The following is a 22,729-nucleotide window of genomic DNA, read 5'->3' as shown; positions in this document are numbered from 1 at the left end:
TTTTTTTTTTTTTTTTTCTGAGACAGAGTCTCACTCTCTTGCCCAGGCTGGAGCACAAAGGTGCAATCTTGGCTCACGGCAACCTCTGACTCCCAGATTCAAGCAATTCTCCTTCCTCAGCCTCCTGAGTGACTGGGATTACAGGTGCACGCCACCACACCCAGCTAACGTTTGTATTTTTAGTAGAGATGGGGTTTCACCATGTTGGTCAGTCTGGTCTCGAACTCATGACCTCATGATCCCCACGCATGAGCCTCCCAAAGTGCTGGGATTACAGGTGTGAGCCACCACGCCAACCACAAGTTTAAAAATTAAACAAAGCATGGCAATTAGAACTAAAAACAGCCCAGAGACTATCTAAAGCCATCAGATATGCCTAAGATAAGCTAATTATAAAAAGTGAACCCTGAGTGTAGCTTCAGATTTCTAGATGTCAGGGCAGGGTGAAGATCAGGATAAGGCATTCTGGAATGCAGAAGGTAAGGAGAGGCTGGCGTCGTGGCTTGCACCTGTAATCTCAGCACTTTGGGAGTCTGAGTTGGGAGAATTCTTTGAGGCCAGGAGTTAAGACCAGCCTAGGCAACATAGCAAGACCCCATATCTACAAAAAAACTTATTTTAATTAGTCAGGCACAGTGGTGCACACCCGTAATTTTAGCTACTCAGGAGACTGAGGCTGAAATGAGCTATGAGGTATAATCACGCCACAGCTTCCACTTGAGTGACAAAGACCCTGTCTTTAAAAAAAAAAGTGGGGCCGGGTGCGGTGGTTCAAGCCTGTAATCCCAGCACTTTGGGAGGCCGAGGCGGCTGGATCACGAGGTCAACAGATCAAGACCATCCTGGCCAACATGGTGAAACCCCGTCTCTACTGAAAATACAAAAATTAGCTGGGCATGGTGGCATGTGCCTGTAATCCCAGCTACTGGGGAGGCTGAGGCAGGAGAATTGCCTGAACCCAGGAGGCAAAGGTTGCGGTGAGCCGAGATCACGCCATTGCACTCCAGCCTGGGTAACAAGAGCGAAACTCCGTCTCAAAAAAAGAAAAAAGAAGTGAGAAATTGGCAGCTGGCGCCAGGGAGAGGCCATTTCCTGACAGTCCGCGTGTGTTGCGCTGAAGTGTGAATTGAAAGCAGATGCCAGGAAGAAGCAGCTTCGAGGCGTGCGCATTAAGAGACCAACTGGTGGAAACTGACCTCTGGAGCCTCCACTGGACAGGGGAAGACTGCCTGCAACGGCCATGTGTACCAACAGGCATGTGTACCAACGGCCATGTGTACCAACGGCCATGTGTACCAACGGGCATGTGTACCAACGGCCATGTGTACCAACGGGCATGTGTACCAACGGCCATGTGTACCAACGGGCATGTGTACCAACGGCCATGTGTACCAATGGCCATGTGTAACAACGGGCATGTGTACCAACGGGCATGTGTACTTCCTAAACCAACGCCTGCTTTTTCCCAACCTTCAGGAGAGCACTGCGCAGGCAGGTGGCCACCCTAAGGGAAGACTCATGGGAAAGGAGCCAGCCTAGAAGGTCCTAGGATCACAGTTCAATGCCACACTAGACCTACACATGCCAGTTTAGGTTTCTTTGAAGCGTATTTTCCTTTCTTTCCTGTTCTAAAGCCTTTTAACATAAACTTCCACTTCTGCCCTGAAACACACCTCGGTCTCCTCTGCTTTATGCCCCTCGGTGGAATTCTTTCTTCTGAGGAGGCAAGGATTGAGGTTGCCGCAGAGCCGTTCAGATTGGCTGCCGGAAACTCCTCCCACTGGTTATATGCAAACACTTTTTACCCTGGTCCTGGGACCACCCCCCCCGCCTTCCTCTTTTCTATGCTGCATCCCAGGTCCCTGGATCCCTTGTCTGTTTCCTTTCAGTTACTGAGCTACATCCTCTACTGTTTCCTCTAGCAACTGCATGAGAAAGAAAGCACGGAAGGGAAGTTTAGTATCTTTTTGTTTTCTCTTTCTGAGGCAGGTTCTCACTCTGTCACCTGGGCTAGGGTTCAGTGACACAATCTCAGCTCACTGCAGCCTCACACTCCAGAGCTAAGGTGATCCTCCCACCTGAGCCCCCCAAGGAGCTGACACTATAGGTGTACCCCATCACACCTGGCTAACTTTTCCATTCTTTTTTTTTTTTTTTTGAGATGAGGTCTGACTATGTTGCTCAGGCTGGTCTTGAACCCCTTGACTCAAGCAATCCACCTGCCTTAGACTCCAAACATGCCAGGATTACAGGCGTGAGCCACCACATCCATTCAGTAAATTTGGTCTCTTTTGTGACTGAAAACATCTCTTTTCTACTCTAATGTGTGTTTGATAACTCATCTGTGCATAAAAACTCTTACATGGAAATGATTTTCTCCCAGGATTTTCAGTGCGTCATTCCATTGTTTCCAGCTTCCAGGGTCACCATTGAGAAGGCTGATCCCAACCAGAGTCCTAGTCCTTCGTACTTAATCTGCTTTTTCCTCCATGGAAACTTCTAGCATTTTCTATTTATCGTTGACATATGAAAAGTCAATACGGTGACCCTTGGTGTGGGGCTACTTCATGACTTCCCTGGGTATTAGGTGGGCTCTCTCAATCTGGAGACTCAGTCCTTCAGGTCTGGGGAAATATCTTAAAAACAATCCAAGATAATATTCCTCTCTCAAATATGTCTCCTAATGAAACATAGTATTTGAATGTCTGACTTCCTGGGGTGATAGTTTTCTTATTTTCCTATTTGAATCTTTCTTTTCCTTTTTCTTTTTCTTTCTTTATTTATTTAAAGATGGGGTTTCTCCATGTCGGTCAGGCTGGTCTTGAACTCCCGACCTCAGGTGATCCGCCCACCTTGGCCTCCCAAAGTGCTGGGATTACAGGTGTGAGCCACCGCGCCCGGCTCTTTCCTTTAATTCTAACTTCAGAGAGAGCTTTCTCAACTCCATCTTCCACGCCTTATCCTGAGTTGTTTAACGTGATGTCTTCCTTTTTTTTTTCATTTTTGACATGGAGTCTTTCTCTGTTACCAGGCTGGAGTGCAGTGGCGAGATCTTGGCTCACTGTGACCTCTGACTCCCGGGTACAAGCAATTCTCCTGCTGCAGCCTCCTGAAGAGCTGGGATTACAGGGACACACCACCACATCCAGCTTCTTTTTTGTATTTTTAGTAGAGACGGGGTTTCACCATGTTGGTCACGAGTGCCCTTGTGATCGCCCGCCTTGGCCTCCCAAAGTGCGAGGATTACAGACGTGAGCCACAACGCCCTGTCTCGGGGATCAGAGTTCTTAAGGAAAATTTGGTGGTTAAGGACGCAGCCAGTGAGTAAGGAGTGCTGATTGGTTGGGTCGGAGATGAAATCATAGGACATCCAAACTGTCCTTCACTGAGTCAGGTGGGGGCCAGTATCAGAGGAGCCAGTTCATCGATCTGGGTGGTGCCAGCTAATCCATCAAGCACAGGGTCTGCAATAGGGATGTCATCCCCAGGAGCAATCTGGGGAGGGTCAAGCCCTTGTAGCCTCCAGCTTCAAGACTCCTAAACCATCATTTCTAATCTTGTGGCTAATTTGTTAGTCCTACAAAGGCAGTCTGGTCCTCAGGCAGGAAGGGGGTTTGTTTTGAAAAAGGGCTGTTAATTACCTTTGTTTTAAACTATAAACTACCTTCCTCCCAAACGTAGTTCAGCCTATGCCCAGGAATGAGCAAGGACAGCTTGGAGCTTAGAAGCAAGATGGAGTGGGCTAGGTCAGGTATCTTTTGCTGTCTGGGCCGTGATTTTGCAATGGCGGTTTCCAAACGTGTTCCTTGGTTCTGGGTTTTCCCTGTAGAAACAGGTTCCCTAGGAGTTTTCGTTCTCTCCACGTGGGGGCAGCAAATGACAGTGAGTCCCGCGGGCAGGCCTGGTAGTGCTGGAGAGCTCCTGGCACTTTCCTGGTGACCTAGGGTAAGTGCTGGAAATCTGCAGACATCGTCCCTCTTTTCCCTTTCTTCCTCATGTCTCAGAGGAGTCACACCTGCTCGGAGTTCGATCTTTGCTTAACCTGTGGCCTAAGTCAATTTCAAAAATAATTCAACGACAAGTTTCATCTTTTTTTTTTTCTGAGACAGAGTCTCACTCTGTTGCCCAGGCTAGAGCACAATCTTGGCTCACGGCAACCTCTGCCTCCCAGATTCAAGCAATTCTCCTGCCTCAGCCTCCTGAGTGACTGGGATTACAGGTGCACGCCACCACGCCCAGCTAACGTTTGTATTTTTAGTAGAGATGGGGGTTCACCATGTTGGTCAGTCTGGTCTTGAACTCATGACCTCATGATCCCCGCGCATGAGCCTCCCAAAGTGCTGGGAATACAAGTGTGAGCCACCGGGCCCGGCTCTTTTTTTTAATTCTAACTTCAGAGAGAGCTTTCTCAACTCCTTCTTTCACGCCTTATCCTGAGTTGTTTAACGTGGTCTCTTTTTTTTTATATATATTTTTGATTTTTGACATGGAGTCTTTCTCTGTTACCAGGCTGGACTGCAGTGGCGAGATCTTGGCTCACTGTGACCTCTGACTCCCGGGTTAGAGGAATTCTCCTGCCACAGCCTCCTGAGTAGCTGGGATTACAGGGACACACCACCACATCCAGCTTTTTTTTGTATTTTTAGTAAAGACGGGGTTTCACCATGTTCGTCATGAGTGCCCTTTTGATCGCCTGCCTTGGCCTCCCAAAGTGCGAGGATTACAGATGTGAGCCACCACGCCCTGTCTCAGGGATCAGAGTTCTTAAGGACAGTTTGGTGGTTGGGGATGCAGCCAGTGAGTAAGGAGTGCTGATTGGTTGGGTCGGAGATGAAATCATAGGACATCAAAACTGTCCTGCACTGAGTCAGGTGGGGGCCAGTATCAGAGGAGCCAGTTCATCGATCTGGGTGGTGCCAGCTAATCCATCAAGCACAGGGTCTGCAATAGGGAAGTTATCCCCAGTAGCAATCTGGGGAGGGTCAAGCTCTTGTAGCCTCCAGCTTCAAGACTCCTAACCCATCATTTCTAATCTTGTGGCTAATTTGTTAGTCCTACAAAGGCAGTCTGGTCCTCAGGCAAGTAGGGGGTTTGTTTTCAGAAAGGGCTGTTAATTACCTTTGTTTTAAACTATAAACTACGTTCCACCAAAGTTAGTTCAGCCTATGCCCAGGAATGAGCAAGGACAGCTCGCACCTTAGAGGCAAGATGGAGTGGGCTAGGTCAGGTATCTTTTGCTGTCTGGGCCGTGATTCTGCAATGGCGGTTTCAAAACACGTTCCTTGGTTCTGGGTTTTCCCTGTAGAAACAGGTTCCCTAGGAGTTTTCGTTCTCTCCACGTGGGGGCAGCAAAGGACAGTGAGTCCCGCGGGCAGGCCTGGTAGTGCTGGAGAGCTCCTGGCACTTTCCTGGTGACCTAAGGTAAGTGCTGGAAATCTGCAGACATCGTCCCTCCCTTCCCTTTCTTCCTCATGTCTCAGAGGAGTCGCACCTGGTCGGAGTTTGACCTTTGCTTAACCTGTGGCCTAAGTCAGTTTCAAGAATGATTGAACGACAAGTTTCTTTTTTTTTTCCTTTTTTTTTCTTTTTTTGAGACAGAGTCTCACTCTCTTGCCCAGGCTGGAGCACAATGGTGCAATCTTGGCCCACGACAACCTCTGCCTCCCAGATTCAAGCAATTCTCCTGCCTCAGCCTCCTGAGTGACTGGGATTACAGGTGCACGCCACCACGCCCAGCTAAGGTTTGTATTTTTAGTAGAGATGGGGTTTCACCATGTTGGTCAGTCTGGTCTCGAACTCCTGACCTTATGATCCCCCCGCATGAGCCTCCCAAAGTCCTGGGAGTACAGGCGTGAGCCACTGCGCCAACCACAAGTTTAAAAATTAAACAAAGCACGGCAATTAGAACTAAAAACAGCCCAGAGACTATCTAAAGCAATCAGATATGCCTAAGATAAGCTAATTATAAAAAGTGAACGCTGAGTTTAGCTTCAGATTTCTAGATGTCAGGGCAGGGTGAAGACTAGGGTAAGGCAGTCTGGAATGCAGAAGGTAAGGAGAGGCTGGCGTGGTGGCTTGCACCTGTAATCTCAGCACTTTGGGAGGCTGAGTTGGGAGAATTCTTTGAGGCCAGGAGTTAAGACCAGCCTAGGCAACATAGCAAGACCCCATATCTACAAAAAAACTTATTTTAATTAGTCAGGCACGGTGGTGCACACCGGTAATCCTAGCTACTCAGGAGACTGAGGCTGAAATGAGCTACGAGCTATAATCACGCCACAGCTTCCACTTGAGTGTCAAAGACCCTGTCTTAAAAAAACAAAAATTATAAGGAGAGGGCAGACCAAAACCTCAGTAACCAGGTAAATCATATTTCAACGTAATATTTCAAAAAGTCAGAATTGTAGAAAGTCTCAGAAAACACCGTATGTTCAATTTATGCCTAAAAACATGTATATAGGGCCGGGCGCGGTGGCTCACGCCTGTAATCGTAGCGCTTCGGGAGGCCGAGGCGAGTGGATCACGAGGTCAAGGGATCGAGACCATCCTGGTCAACATGCTGAAACCCCGTCTCTACTAAAAATAGAAAAATTAGCTGGGCATGGTGGCGCGTGCCTGTAATCCCAGCTACTCAGGAGGCTGAGGCAGGAGAATTGCCTGAACCCAGGAGGTGGAGGTTGCGGTTAGCCGAGATCGCGCCATTGCACTCCAGCCTGGGTAACAAGAGCGAAACTCCATCTCAAAAAAAAAACAAACAACAACAAGAAAAAAAGAAACATGTATATAGAGGGAAATACATTTTCTTTTGCCTCAATTCCAATATGACACCACATAGCACAGTCAGATCTGGTCTTTAGTTAAGATTTGATATTTTCTTCATCTGTAATTCGTTAGTATTAATGCTAATCTTTTAAAATTTTGCACTAAAATATAATCTTAGAGTGTTTGGTGACCCTCTAAATCTACCAGGGAGAACGTCTGTCTCATAGTGATTCATCTTTATCCCAGAGCTGCGAGGGGCCTCTTACCAGGGAGCATCAAAATTACTGGACTCTCCTGGCCAACAAGCCCTTGCCAGGCGTCCCACATACCTGGGACGTCCTGAGGCAACCCTGGCAGACAGTACACAAGGCACCACTTCCTCAGCCACTCCCCAAGGCTGACAAACCTTGGCTCTTCCCCCTGCATCTGGCGCCAGCCACCAAATCCTTCCCAACACAGTGCTCCAGGCACTTCTATCTACTGATCAGAACTGACAGATGAGAGAAAAATCTGTTCGTTTTGGTTTTTGGTTTTTGGTTGTTTTTTTTTTGTTTTATTTTTCTGAGAGGGAGTTTTGCTCTGGTTCCCTAGTTGGAGTACAGTGGTACAATCTTGGCTCACTACAACCTCCACCTCCCAGGTTCAAGCAGTTCTCCTGCCTCAGTCTTCCAAGTAGCTGGGACTACAGATGTGTGCCACCACGCCTGGCTAATCTTTAGCAGAGATGAGGTTTCACCATGTTAGCTAGGATGATCTCAGTCAGTCTCCTGACCTTGTGATCTGCCTGCCTCGGCCTCCCAAAGTGCTGGGATTACAGGCATGAGCCACTGTGCCGGCCCAGTGAAAATTTTTTTTTAAAAATGTATTCTACTATACTAAGAACATGTAACATAAGATCTGCCCTCGTAAAGAAGTTTTAAGGGTACAGCGCATGGCTGGTGACTACAGGTGCAATGTTATACAGCAGATCTTGGGGTGTTTTCAATAGAGTCTCACTCTGTCACCCAGGCTGGAATGCAATGGCGCCATCTCAGCTCACTGCAACCTCCACCTCCTGGGTTCAAGCAATTCTCCTGCCTCAGCCTCCCGAATACCTGGGATCACAGCTATGTGCCACCACACCCAGCTAATTTTTATATTTTTAGTAGAGATGCGGGGAGGCGTGGTTCACCGTGTTGGCCAGGCTGGTCTCCATCTGCTGACCTCAGATAATCCACCTGCCTTGGCCTCCCAAAGTACTGGGATTACACACGTGAGCCACCATGCCCGGCAAGAACCCTAGAGTTGATTCATCTTGCTTAAAGGTAAAATCTTATAAACAAAGACCTAGGAATTTATTCTAACAGGGACAACTGACATGATATCGCAGGGATGAGACTGGAGAGCATTTCCAGCCATTTTAGGCTGACAGATGATGGTGCAGAGTTAGAGACAAGATTGTGTATTACTCTGTTTTCATGCTGCTAATAAATTCATTCCCAAGACGGGGTAATTTAGAAAGGAAAGAGATTTAGTTGACTCACAGTTCCACACGGCTGGGGAGGCCTGGTTATCATCCACACCGTAGGGCGAATGAAGAGCAAAGTCACATCCCACGTGTCGGCAGCAAGAGAGCATGTGCGGGAGAACTTACCTTTATAAAAGCATCAGATCTCGTGAGACTTAGTCACTTCGCGAGAACAGCAGGGGGAAAACCGACCCCCATGATTCACTTGCCTCCCAGGACACTTGGAAACTCAAGATGCGACTTGGGTGGGGACACAGCCCAACCATATCAGGCCGTTCATTGAAAGAGGGAGGTAAACTGTTGCTCTAGAGGCTGCTCATCTGGGGACACTCTGAGGACTGTCCAGCGGAAATGTCTGCAATCATAGAACTCTTCCACACGTGCACAGGCAATATAGTAGGTACTAACCGCATGAGGCTGCTGACACTTGAAATGTGGCTAGTACCACTGGGAAACTTAAGTGTCAGATACACTGAATTCTAAACAATTTATATTTACATTTAAATGACCGCATGTTTTATTTTGGCTCTAAGCACCATCTTCTAATAATTTGACTAAATGACGAAAACAAAGGAAAGGGGAGAAGCACCTGCCCCCTGTTCCCTGGGCCTTTTACAATGCATAGAGTTGCCAGGCGCGGTGGCTCATGCCTGTAATCCCAGCACTTTGGGAGGCCGAGGCGGGTGGATCACGAGGTCAAGAGATCGAGACTATCCTGGTCAACATGTTGAAACCCCGTCTCTACTAAAAATACAAAAAATTAGCTGGGCACGGTGGCGTGTGCCCATAATCCCAGCTACTCGGAAAGCTAAGGCAGGAGAATTGCCTGAACCCAGGAGGCAGAGGTTGTGGTGAGCCGAGATCGCGCCTTGAACTCCAGCCTGGGTAACAAGAGCGAAACTTCATCTCAAAAAAAAAAAAAAAAAAAAAAAAGATACTATTTCTCTCTCAAATATCTCTCCTAATGAAACATAATATTTGAATGTTTCACTTCCTGGGATGATATTTATCTTATTTTCCTATTTGAATCTTTCTTTCTTTTTATTTATTCATTTATTTAAAGATGGGGTTTCTCCATGTCGGTCAGGCTGGTCTTGAACTCTTGACCTCAGGTGATTCACCCACCTTGGACTCCCAAATTGCTGGATTACAGGTGTGAGGCACCGCGCCCGGCTCTTTTGTTTAATTCTAACTTAAGAGAGAGCTTTCTCAACTCCATCTTCCACGCCTTATCCTGAGTTGTTTAACGTGGTCTCTTCCTTATTTTTATTTTTTATTTTTGACATGGAGTCTTTCTCTGTTACCAGGCTGGACTGCAGTGGCGAGATCTTGGCTACTGTGACCTCTGACTCCCGGGTTCAAGCAATTCTCCTGGCAGAGTCTCCTGAGTAGCTGGGATTACAGGGACACACCACCACATCCAGCTTTTTTTTGTATTTTTAGTAGAGACGGGGTTTCACCATGTTGGTCACGAGTGCCCTTGTGATTGCCCGCCTAGGCCTCCCAAAGTGCGAGGATTACAGACGGGAGCCACCACGCCCTGCCTCAGAGATCGGAGTTATTAAGGACAATGTGGTGGTTGGGGACGCAGCCAGTGAGTAAGGAGTGCTGATTGGTTGGGTCGGAGATGAAATCATAGGACATCAAAACTGTCCTGCACTGAGTCAGGTGGGGGCCAGTATCAGAGGAGCCAGTTCATCGATCTGGGTGGTGCCAGCTAATCCATCAAGCACAGGGTCTGCAATAGGGAAGTTATCCCCAGGAGCAATCTGGGGAGGGTCAAGGTCTTGTAGCCTCCAGCTTCAAGACTCCTAACCCATCATTTCTAATCTTGTGGCTAATTTGTTAGTCCTACAAAGGCAGTCTGGTCCTCAGGCAGGAAGGGGGTTTGTTTTGGGAAAGGGCTGTTAATTACCTTCGTTTTAAACTACAAACTACGTTCCTCCCAAACTTAGTTCAGCCTATGCCCAGGAATGAGCAAGGACAGCTTGCAGCTTAGAAGCAAGATGCAGTTGGCTAGGTCAGGTATCTTTTGCTGTCTGGGCCGTGATTCTGCAGTGGCGGTGTCAAAACGCGTTCCTTGGTTCTGGGTTTTCCCTGTAGAAACAGGTTCCCTAGGAGTTTTCGTTCTCTCCACGTGGGGGCAGCAAAGGACAGTGAGTCCCGCGGGCAGGCCTGGTAGTGCTGGAGAGCTCCTGGCACTTTCCTGGTGACCTAGGGTAAGTGCTGGAAATCTGCAGACATCGTCCCTCCCTTCCCTTTCTTCCTCATGTCTCAGAGGAGTCACACCTGCTCGGAGTTCGATCTTTGCTTAACCTGTGGCCTAAGTCAGTTTCAAGAATAATTCAACGACAAGTTTCATTTTTTTTTTTTCTGAGACAGAGTCTCACTCTGTTGCCCAGGCTGGAGCACAATGGTGCAATCTTGGCTCACGGCAACCTCTGCCTCCCAAATTCAAGCAATTCTCCTGCCTCAGCCTCCTGAGTAACTGGGATTACAGGTGCACGCCACCACGCCCAGCTAACGTTTGTATTTTTAGTAGAGATGTGGGTTCACCGTGTTGGTCAGTCTGGTCTCGAACTCCTGACCTCATGATCCCCTCGCATGAATTACCCAAAGTGCTGGGATTACAGGTGTGAGCCACCGCGCCCGGCTCTTTCCTTGTATTCTAACTTCAGAGAGAGCTTTCTCAACTCCATCTTCCACGTCTTATCCTGAGTGGTTTAACATGGTCGCTTCTTTTTTTTTTATTTTTTATTTTTGACATGCAGTCTTTCTCTGTTACCAGGCTGGACTGCAGTGGTGAGATCTTGGCTCACTGTGACCTCTGACTCCTGGGTTCAAGCAATTCTCCTGCCACAGCCTCCTGAGTAGCTGAAATTACAGGGACACACCACCACATCCAGCTTTTTTTTGTATTTTTAGTAGAGACGGAATTTCACCGTGTTGGTCATGAGTGCCCTTGTGATCGCCCGCCTTGGCCTCCCAAAGTGGGAGGATTACAGACGTGAGCCACCACGCCCTGCCTCAGGGATCAGAGTTCTTAAGGACAATTTGGTGGTTGGGGACACAGCCAGTGAGTAAGGAGTGCTGATTGGTTGGTTTGGAGATGAAATCATAGGACATCAAAACTGTCCTGCACTGAGTCAGGTGGGGGCCAGTATCAGAGGAGCCAGTTCATCGATCTGGGTGGTGCCAGCTAATCCATCAAGCACAGGGTCTGCAATAGGGATGTCATCCCCAGGAGCAATCTGGGGAGGGTCAAGCTCTTATAGCCTCCAGCTTCAAGACTCCTAACCCATCATTTCTAATCTTGTGGCTAATTTGTGAGTCCTACAAAGGCAGTCTGGTCCTCAGGCAAGAAGGGGGTTTGTTTTCAGAAAGGCCTGTTAATTATTTTTGTTTTAATCTATAAAATATGTTCCTCCCAAACGTAGTTCAGCCTATGCCCAGGAATGAGCAAGGACAGCTTGCAGCTTAGAAGCAAGATGGAGTGGGCTAGGTCAGGTATCTTTTGATGTCTGGGCCGTGATTTTGCAATGACGGTGTCAAAATGCGTTCCTTGGTTCTGGGTTTTCCCTGTAGAAACAGGTTCCCTAGGAGTTTTCGTTCTCTCCACGTGGGGGCAGCAAAGGACAGTGAGTCCCGCGGGCAGGCCTGGTAGTGCTGGAGAGCTCCTGGCACTTTCCTGGTGACCTACGGTAAGTGCTGGAAATCTGCAGACATCGTCCCTACCATCCAATGGTGTGCCACCACGCCTGGCTAATCTTTAGCCGAGATGAGGTTTCACCATGTTAGCTAGGATGATCTCAGTCAGTCTCCTGACCTTGTCATCTGCCTGCCTTGGCCTCCCAAAGTGCTGGGATTACAGGCGTGAGCCACTGTGCCGGCCCAGTGAAAATTTTTTTTTAAAAGTGTATTCTATTATAGTAAGAACATGTAACATAAGATCTGCCCCCGTAAAGAAGTTTTAAGGGTACAGCGCATGGCTGTTTAGAACAGGTGCAATGTTATACAGCAGATCTCGGGGTGTTTTCAATAGAGTCTCACTCTGTCACCCAGGCTGGAGTGCAGTAACGCCATCTCAGCTCACTTGCAACCTCCACGTCCTGGGGTCAAGCAATTCTCCTGCCTCAGCCTCCCAAATATCTGGGATTACAGCTACGTGCCACCACACCCAGCTAATTTTTATATTTTTTGTAGAGATGCGGGGAGGGGTGGTTCACCATGTTGGCCAGGCTGGTCTTCTACTGCTGACCTCAGATAATCCACCTGCCTTGGCCTCCCAAAGTACTGGAATTACATGCGTGAGCCACCATGGCAGGCAAGACCTCTGGAGTTGATTCATCTTGCTTAAAGATAAAATCTTACAAACAAAGACCTAGGAATTTATTCTAACAGGGACAACTGACATGATATCGCAGGGATGAGACTGGAGAGCATTTCCAGCCATTTTAGGCTGACAGATGATGGTGCAGAGTTTGAGACAAGATTGTGTATTACTCTGTTTTCATGCTGCTAATAAATTCATTCCCAAGACGGGGTAATTTAGAAAGGAAAGAGATTTAGTTGACTCACAGTTCCACACGGCTGGGGAGGCCTCGTTATCATCCGCACCGTAGGGCGAATGAAGAGCAAAGTCACATCCTACGTGTCGGCAGAAAGAGAGCATGTGCGGGAGAACTTCCCTTTATAAAAGCATCAGATCTCGTGAGACTTAGTCACTGTCGCGAGAACAGCAGCGGAAAAACCGACCCCCATGATTCACTTGCCTCCCAGGACACTTGGAAACTCAAGATGCGACTTGGGTGGGGACACAGCCCAACCATATCAGGCCGTTCATTGAAAGAGGGAGGTAAACTGTTGCTCTAGAGGCTGCTCATCTGGGGACACTCTGAGGACTGTCCAGCGGAAATGTCTGCAATCATAGAACTCTTCCACACGTGCACAGGCAATATAGTAGGTACTAACCGCATGAGGCTGCTGACACTTGAAATGTGGCTAGTACCACTGGGAAACTTAAGTGTCAGATACACTGAATTCTAAACAATTTATATTTACATTTAAATGACCACATGTTTTATTTTGGCAGGAACCATCATCTTCTAATAATTTGCCTAAATGACGAAAACAAGGGAAAGGGGAGAAGCACCTGCCCCCTGTTCCCTGGGCCTTTTACAATGCATAGAGTTGCCAGGCGCGGTGGCTCATGCCTGTAATCCCAGCACTTTGGGAGGCCGAGGCGGGTGGATCACGAGGTGAAGAGATCGAGACTATCCTGGTCAACATGTTGAAACTCCGTCTCTACTAAAAATACAAAAAATTAGCTGGGCACGGTGGCATGTGCCCGTAATCCCAGCTACTCGGAAAGCTAAGGCAGGAGAATTGCCTGAACCCAGGAGGCAGAGGTTGCGGTGAGCCGAGATCGCGCCTTGAACTCCAGCCTGGGTAACAAGAGCGAAACTTCATCTCAAAAAAAAAAAAGATACTATTTCTCTCTCAAATATCTTTTTTAATGAAACATAATAATTGAATATTTCACTTCCTGAGATGATATTTATCTTATTTTCCTATTTGAATCTTTCTTTCTATTTATTCATTTATTTAAAGATGGGGTTTCTCCATGTCAGTCAGGCTGGTCTTGAACTCCCGACCTCAGGTGATCTGCCCACCCTGGCATCCCAAATTGCTGGATTACAGGTGTGAGCCACCGTGCCCGGCTCTTTTCTTTAACTCTAACTTAAGAGAGAGCTTTCTCAACTCCATCTTCCAGGCCTTATCCTGAGTTGTTTAACGTGTTCTTTTCCTTTTTTCTTTTTTTTATTTTTTATTTTTGACATGGAGTCTTTCCCTGTTACCAGGCTGGACTGCAGTGGGGAGATCTTGACTCACTGTGACCTCTGACTCCCGGGTTCAAGCAATTCTCCTGCCGCAGCCTCCTTAGTAGCTGGGATTACAGGAACACACCACCACATCCAGCTTTTTTTTTTGTATTTTTAGTAGAGACGTGGTTTCACCATGTTGGTCACGAGTGCCCTTGTGATCTCCCGCCTTGGCCTCCTAAAGTGCGAGGATTACAGACGTGAGCCACCACGCCCTGCCTCAGGGATCAGAGTTCTTAAGGACAATTTGGTGGTTGGGGACGCAGCCAGTGAGTAAGGAGTGCTGATTGGTTGGGTCGGAGAGGAAATCATAGGACATCAAAACTGTCCTGCACTGAGTCAGGTGGGGGCCAGTATCAGACGAGCCAGTTCATCGATCTGGGTGGTGCCAGCTAATCCATCAAGCACAGGGTCTGCAATAGGGATGTTATCCCCAGGAGCAATCTGGGGAGGGTCAAGCTCTTGTAGCCTCCAGCTTCAAGACTCCTAACCCATCATTTCTAATCTTGTGGCTAATTTGTTAGTCCTACAAAGGCAGTCTGGTCCTCAGGCAGGAAGGGGGTTTGTTTTGAAAAAGGGCTGTTAATTACCTTTGTTTTAAACTATAAACTACGTTCCTCCCAAACTTAGTTCAGCCTATGCCCAGGAATGAGCAAGGACAGCTTGCAGCTTAGAAGCAAGATGCAGTTGGCTAGGTCAGGTATCTTTTGCTGTCTGGGCCATGATTTTGCAATGACGGTGTCAAAATGCGTTCCTTGGTTCTGGGTTTTCCCTGTAGAAACAGGTTCCCTAGGAGTTTTCGTTCTCTCCACGTGGGGGCAGCAAAGGACAGTGAGTCCCACGGGCAGGCCTGGTAGTGCTGGAGAGCTCCTGGCACTTTCCTGGTGACCTAAGGTAAGCGCTGGAAATCTGCAGACATCGTCCCTCCCTTCCCTTTCTTCCTCATGTCTCAGAGGAGTCACACCTGCTCGGAGTTCGATCTTTGCTTAACTTGTGGCCTAAGTCAGTTTCAAAAATAATTCAACGACAAGTTTCATCTTTTTTTTTTCTGAGACAGAGTCTCACTCTGTTGCCCAGGCTGGAGCACAATGGTGCAATCTTGGCTCACGGCAACCTCTGCCTCCCAGATTCAAGCAATTCTCCTGCCTCAGCCTCCTGAGTGACTGGGATTACAGGTGCACGACACCATGCCCACTAGTGTTCATATTTTTACTAGAGATGGGGTTTCACCATGTTGGCCAGTCTGGTCTCGAACTCATGACCTCATGATCCCACCGCATGAGCCTCCCAAAGTGCTGGGATTACAGGTGTGAGGCACCGCGCCCGGCTCTTTTTATTAATTCTAACTTCAGAGAGAGCTTTCTCAACTCCTTCTTTAACACCTTATCCTGAGTTGTTTAACGTGGTCTCTTTTTTTATATATATTTTTGATTTTTGACATGGAGTCGTTCTCTGTTACCAGGCTGGACTGCAGTGGCGAGATCTTGGCTCACTGTGACATCTGACTCCCGGGTTAGAGCAATTCTCCTGCCACAGCCTCCTGAGTAGCTGGGATTACAGGGACACACCACCACATCCACGTTTTTTTTGTATTTTTAGTAGAGACGGGGTTTCACCATGTTGGTCACGAGTGCCCTTGTGATCGCCCGCCTTGGCCTCCCAAAGTGCTAGGATTACAGACCTGAGCCACCATGCCCTGTCTCAGGGATCAGAGTTCTTAAGGACAATTTGGTGGTTGGGGACACAGCCAGTGAGTAAGGAGTGCTGATTGGTTGGGTCGGAGATGAAATCATAGGACATCAAAGCTGTCCTGCACTGAGTCACGTGGGAGCCAGTATCAGAAGAGCCAGTTCATTGATCTGGGTGGTGCCAGCTAATCCATCAAGCACAGGGTCTGCAAAATATCTCAAGCACCGAATTCAGGCTTTGCAATAGGGATGTCATCCCCAGGAGCAATCTGGGGAGGGTCAAGCTCTTGTAGCCTCCAGCTTCAAGACTCCTAACCCATCATTTCTAATCTTGTGGCTAATTTGTTAGTCCTACAAAGGCAGTCTGGTCCTCAGGCAGGAAGGGGGTTTGTTTTGGAAAGGGCTGTTAATTACCTTTGTTTTAAACTATAAACTACGTTCCTCCCAAACTTAGTTCAGCCTATGCCCAGGAATGAGCAAGGACAGCTTGCAGCTTAGAAGCAACATGGAGTGGGCTAGGTCAGTTATCTTTTGCTGTCTGGGGCATGATTTTGCAATGGCAGTTTCAAAATGCGTCCTTGGTTCTGGGCTTTCCCTGTAGAAACAGGTTCCCTAGGAGTTTTCGTTCTCTCCACGTGGGGGCAGCAAAGGACAGTGAGTCCCGCGGACAGGCCTGGTAGTGCTGGAGAGCTCCTGGCACTTTCCTGGTGACCTAGGGTAAGTGCTGGAAATCTGCAGACATCGTCCCTCCCTTCCCTTTCTTCCTCATGTCTCAGAGGAGTCGCACCTGGTCGGAGTTCGATCTTTGCTTAACCTGTGGCCTATGTCAGTTTCAAGAATAATTGAACGACAGGTTTAATTTTTTTTTTTTTTTTTTTTTTCTGAGACAGAGTCTCACTCTGTTGCCCAGGCTGGAGCACAATGGTGTAATCTTGGCTCACGGCAACCTCTGCCTCCCAGATTCAAGCAATTCTCCTGCCTCAGCCTCCTGAGTGACTGGGATTACAGGTGCACGCCACCACGCCCAGCTAACGTTTGTATTTTTAGTAGAGATGGGGTTTCACCATGTTGGTCAGTCTGGTCTCGAACTCCTGACCTCATGATCCCCCCGCATTAGCCTCCCAAAGTCCTGGGAATACAGGCGTGAGCCACTGCGCCAACCACAAGTTTAAAAATTAAACAAAGCATTGCAGTTAGAACTAATAACAGCCCAGAGACTATGTAAAGCAATCAGATATGCCTAAGATAAGCTAATTATAAAAAGTGAACGCTGAGTTTAGCTTCAGATTTCTAGATGTCAGGGCAGGGTGAAGACTAGGGTAAGGCAGTCTGGAATGCAGAAGGTAAGGAGAGGCTGGCGTGGTGGCTTGCACCTGTAATCTCAGCACTTTGGGAGGCTGAGTTGGGAGAATTCTTTCAGGCCAGGAATTAAGACCAGCCTAGGCAACATAGCAAGACCCCATATCTACAAAATATTTATTTTAATTAGTCAGGCTCTGTGGTGGACAGTGGTAATCCTAGCTACTCAGGAGACTGAAGCTGAAATGAGCTATGAGCTATAATCACGCCACAGCTTCCACGTGAGTGACAAAGACCCTGTCTTTAACAATAAAAAGTAATAAGGAGAGGGCAGACCAAAACCTCAGTAACCAGGTAAATCATATTTCAACGTAATATTTCAAAAAGTCAAAATTGTAGAAACTCTCAGAAAACACAGTATGTCCAATTTATGCCTAAAAACGTATATAGGGCCGGGCGCGGTTGCTCACGCCTGTAATCGTAGCGCTTCGGGAGGCCGAGGCGAGTGGATCACGAGGTCAAGGGATCGAGACCATCCTGGTCAACATGCTGAAACCCCGTCTCTACTAAAAATACAAAAATTAGCTGGGCATGGTGACACGTGCCTGTAATCCCAGCTACTCAGGAGGCTGAGGCAGGAGAATTGCCTGAACCCAGGAGGCGGAGGTTGCGGTGAGCCGAGATCGTGCCATTGCACTCCAGCCTGGGTAACAAGAGCGAAACTCCATCTCAAAAAAAAACAAACAACAACAAGAAGAAAAAAACATGTATATAGAGGGAAATACATTTTCTTTTGCCTCAATTCCAATATGACAACACATAGCACAGTCAGATCTGGTCTTTAGTTCAGATTTGATATTTTCCTCATCTGTAATTGTTTAGTATTAATGCTAATCTTTTAAAATATTGCACTAAAATATAATCTTAGAGTGTTTGGTGACCCTCTAAATCGACCAGGGAGAACATCTGTCTCATGGTGATTCATCTTTATCCCAGAGCTGGGAGGGGCCTCTTACTAGGGAGCATCAACATTACTGGACTCTCCTGGCCAACAAGCCCTTGCCAGGCATCCCACATACCTGGGACGTCCTGAGGCAACCCTGGCAGACAGTACACAAGGCACCACTCCTTCAGCCCCTCCCCAAGGCTGACACACCTTGGCTCTTCCCCCTGCATCTGGCGCCAGCCACCAAATCCTTCCCAACACAGTGCTCCAGGCACTTCTATCTACTGATCAGAACTGACAGATGAGAGAAAAATCTGTTCGTTTTGGTTTTTGGTTTTTGGTTGTTTTTTTTTGTTTTATTTTTCTGAGAGGGAGTTTTGCTCTGGTTCCCTAGTTGGAGTACAGTGGTACAATCTTGGCTCACTACAACCTCCACCTCCCAGGTTCAACAGTTCTCCTGCCTCAGTCTTCCGAGTAGCTGGGACTACAGATGTGTGCCACCACACCTGGCTAATCTTTAGCAGAGATGAGGTTTCACCATGTTAGCTAGGATGATCTCAGTCAGTCTCCTGACCTTGTGATCTGCCTGCCTCGGCCTCCCAAAGTGCTGGGATTACAGGCATGAGCCACTGTGCCGGCCCAGTGAAAATTTTTTTTTAAAAATGTATTCTACTATACTAAGAACATGTAACATAAGATCTGCCCTCGTAAAGAAGTTTTAAGGGTACAGCGCATGGCTGGTGACTACAGGTGCAATGTTATACAGCAGATCTTGGGGTGTTTTCAATAGAGTCTCACTCTGTCACCCAGGCTGGAGTGCAATGCCGCCATCTCAGCTCACTGCAACCTCCACCTCCTGGGTTCAAGCAATTCTCCTGCCTCAGCCTCCCGAATACCTGGGATCACAGCTATGTGCCACCACACCCAGCTAATTTTTATATTTTTAGTAGAGATGCGGGGAGGCGTGGTTCACCGTGTTGGCCAGGCTGGTCTCCATCTGCTGACCTCAGATAATCCACCTGCCTTGGCCTCCCAAAGTACTGGGATTACACACGTGAGCCACCATGCCCGGCAAGAACCCTAGAGTTGATTCATCTTGCTTAAAGGTAAAATCTTATAAACAAAGACCTAGGAATTTATTCTAACAGGGACAACTGACATGATATCGCAGGGATGAGACTGGAGAGCATTTCCAGCCATTTTAGGCTGACAGATGATGGTGCAGAGTTAGAGACAAGATTGTGTATTACTCTGTTTTCATGCTGCTAATAAATTCATTCCCAAGACGGGGTAATTTAGAAAGGAAAGAGATTTAGTTGACTCACAGTTCCACACGGCTGGGGAGGCCTGGTTATCATCCACACCGTAGGGCGAATGAAGAGCAAAGTCACATCCCACGTGTCAGCAGCAAGAGAGCATGTGCGGGAGAACTTACCTTTATAAAAGCATCAGATCTCGTGAGACTTAGTCACTTCGCGAGAACAGCAGGGGGAAAACCGACCCCCATGATTCACTTGCCTCCCAGGACACTTGGAAACTCAAGATGCGACTGGGGTGGGGACACAGCCCAACCATATCAGGCCGTTCATTGAAAGAGGGAGGTAAACTGTTGCTCTAGAGGCTGCTCATCTGGGGACACTCTGAGGACTGTCCAGCGGAAATGTCTGCAATCATAGAACCCTTCCACACGTGCACAGGCAATATAGTAGGTACTAACCGCATGAGGCTGCTGACACTTGAAATGTGGCTAGTACCACTGGGAACCTTAAGTGTCAGATACACTGAATTCTAAACAATTTATATTTACATTTAAATGACCGCATGTTTTATTTTGGCTCTAAGCACCATCTTCTAATAATTTGACTAAATGACGAAAACAAAGGAAAGGGGAGAAGCACCTGCCCCCTGTTCCCTGGGCCTTTTAGAATGCATGGAGTTGCCAGGCGCGGTGGCTCATGCCTGTAATCCCAGCACTTTGGGAGGCCGAGGCGGGTGGATCACGAGGTCAAGAGATCGAGACCATCCTGGTCAACATGTTGAAACCCCGTCTCTACTAAAAATACAAAAAATTAGCTGGGCACGGTGGCGTGTGCCCATAATCCCAGCTACTCGGAAAGCTAAGGCAGGAGAATTGCCTGAACCCAGGAGGCAGAGGTTGCGGTGAGCCGAGATCGCGCCTTGAACTCCAGCCTGGGTAACAAGAGCGAAACTTCATCTCAAAAAAAAAAAAAAAAGATATTATTTCTCTCTCAAATATCTCTCCTAATGAAACATAATATTTGAATGTTTCACTTCCTGGGATGATATTTATCTTATTTTCCTATTTGAATCTTTCTTTCTTTTTATTTATTCATTTATTTAAAGATGGGGTTTCTCCATGTCGGTCAGGCTGGACTTGAACTCTTGACCTCAGGTGATCCACCCACCTTGGACTCCCAAATTTCTGGATTACAGGTGTGAGCCACCGCGCCCGGCTCTTTTGTTTAATTCTAACTTAAGAGAGAGCTTTCTCAACTCCATCTTCCAAGCCTTATCCTGAGTTCTTTAACATGGTCTTTTCCTTTTTTATTTTTATTTTTTATTTTTGACATGGAGTCTTTCTCTGTTACCAGGCTGGACTGCAGTGGCGAGATCTTGGCTACTGTGACCTCTGACTCCCGGGTTCAAGCAATTCTCCTGGCAGAGTCTCCTGAGTAGCTGGGATTACAGGGACACACCACCACATCCACGTTTTTTTTGTATTTTTAGTAGAGACGGGGTTTCACCATGTTGGTCACGAGTGCCCTTGTGATTGCCCGCCTAGGCCTCCCAAAGTGCGAGGATTACAGACGGGAGCCACCACGCCCTGCCTCAGAGATCGGAGTTATTAAGGACAATGTGGTGGTTGGGGACGCAGCCAGTGAGTAAGGAGTGCTGATTGGTTGGGTCGGAGATGAAATCATAAAACATCAAAACTGTCCTGCACTGAGTCAGGTGGGGGCCAGTATCAGAGGAGCCAGTTCATCGATCTGGGTGGTGCCAGCTAATCCATCAAGCACAGGGTCTGCAATAGGGATGGTATCCCCAGGAGCAATCTGGGGAGGGTCAAGCTCTTGTAGCCTCCAGCTTCAAGACTCCTAACCCATCATTTCTAATCTTGTGGCTAATTTGTTAGTCCTACAAAGGCAGTCTGGTCCTCAGGCAAGAAGGGGATTTGTTTTGGGAAAGGGCTGTTAAATACCTTCGTTTTAAACTACAAACTACGTTCCTCCCAAACTTAGTTCAGCCTATGCCCAGGAATGAGCAAGGACAGCTTGCAGCTTAGAAGCAAGATGGAGTGGGCTAGGTCAGGTATCTTTTGCTGTCTGGGCCGTGATTTTGCAATGGCGGTGTCAAAACGCGTTCCTTGGTTCTGGGTTTTCCCTGTAGAAACAGGTTCCCTAGGAGTTTTCGTTCTCTCCACGTGGGGGCAGCAAAGGACAGTGAGTCCCGCGGGCAGGCCTGGCAGTGCTGGAGAGCTCCTGGCACTTTCCTGGTGACCTAGGGTAAGTGCTGGAAATCTGCAGACATCGTCCCTACCATCCAATGGTGTGGCACCACGCCTGGCTAATCTATAGCCGAGATGACGTTTCACCATGTTAGCTAGGATGATCTCAGTCAGTCTCCTGACCTTGTCATCTGCCTGCCTTGGCCTCCCAAAGTGCTGGGATTACAGGCGTGAGCCACTGTGCTGGCCCAGTGAAAATTTTTTTTTAAAAGTGTATTCTATTATAGTAAGAACATGTAACATAAGATCTGCCCTCGTAAAGAAGTTTTAAGGGTACAGCGCATGGCTGTTGACAACAGGTGCAATGTTATACAGCAGATCTCGGAGTGTTTTCAATAGAGTCTCACTCTGTCACCCAGGCTGGAGTGCAATGCTGCCATCTCAGCTCACTGCAACCTCCACCTCCTGGGTTCAAGCAATTCTCCTGCCTCAGCCTCCCGAATACCTGGGATCACAGGTACGTGCCACCACACCCAGCTAATTTTTATATTTTTAGTAGAGATGCGGGGAGGCGTGGTTCACGGTGTTGGCCAGGCTGGTCTCCAACTGCTGACCTCAGATAATCCACCTGCCTTGGCCTCCCAAAATACTGGGATTACACGCGTGAGCCAGCATGCCCGGCAAGAACTCTAGAGTTTATTCATCTTGCTTAAAGGTAAAATCTTATAAACAAAGACCTAGGAATTTATTCTAACAGGGACAACTGACATGATATTGCAGGGATGAGACTGGAGAGCATTTCCAGCCATTTTAGGCTGACAGATGATGGTGCAGAGTTAGAGACAAGATTGTGTATTACTCTGTTTTCATGCTGCTAATACATTCATTCCCAAGACGGGGTAATGTAGAAAGGTAAGAGATTTAGTTGACTCACATTTCCACACGGCTGGGGAGGCCTCGTTATCATCCACACCGTAGGGCGAATGAAGAGCAAAGTCACATCCTACGTGTCGGCAGCAAGAGAGCATGTGCGGGAGAACTTCCCTTTATAAAAGCATCAGATCTCGTGAGACTTAGTCACTGTCGCGAGAACAGCAGGGGAAAAACCGACCCCCATGATTCAGTTGCCTCCCAGGACACTTGGAAACTCAAGATGCGACTTGGGTGGGGACACAGCCC

The sequence above is a fragment of the Callithrix jacchus genome, chromosome 8, assembly GCF_049354715.1.
Source record: "Callithrix jacchus isolate 240 chromosome 8, calJac240_pri, whole genome shotgun sequence".
NCBI lineage: Eukaryota > Metazoa > Chordata > Mammalia > Primates > Cebidae > Callithrix > Callithrix jacchus.
The sequence above is the reverse complement of the archived record's forward strand: the minus strand, read 5'-3'. Positions refer to the sequence as shown.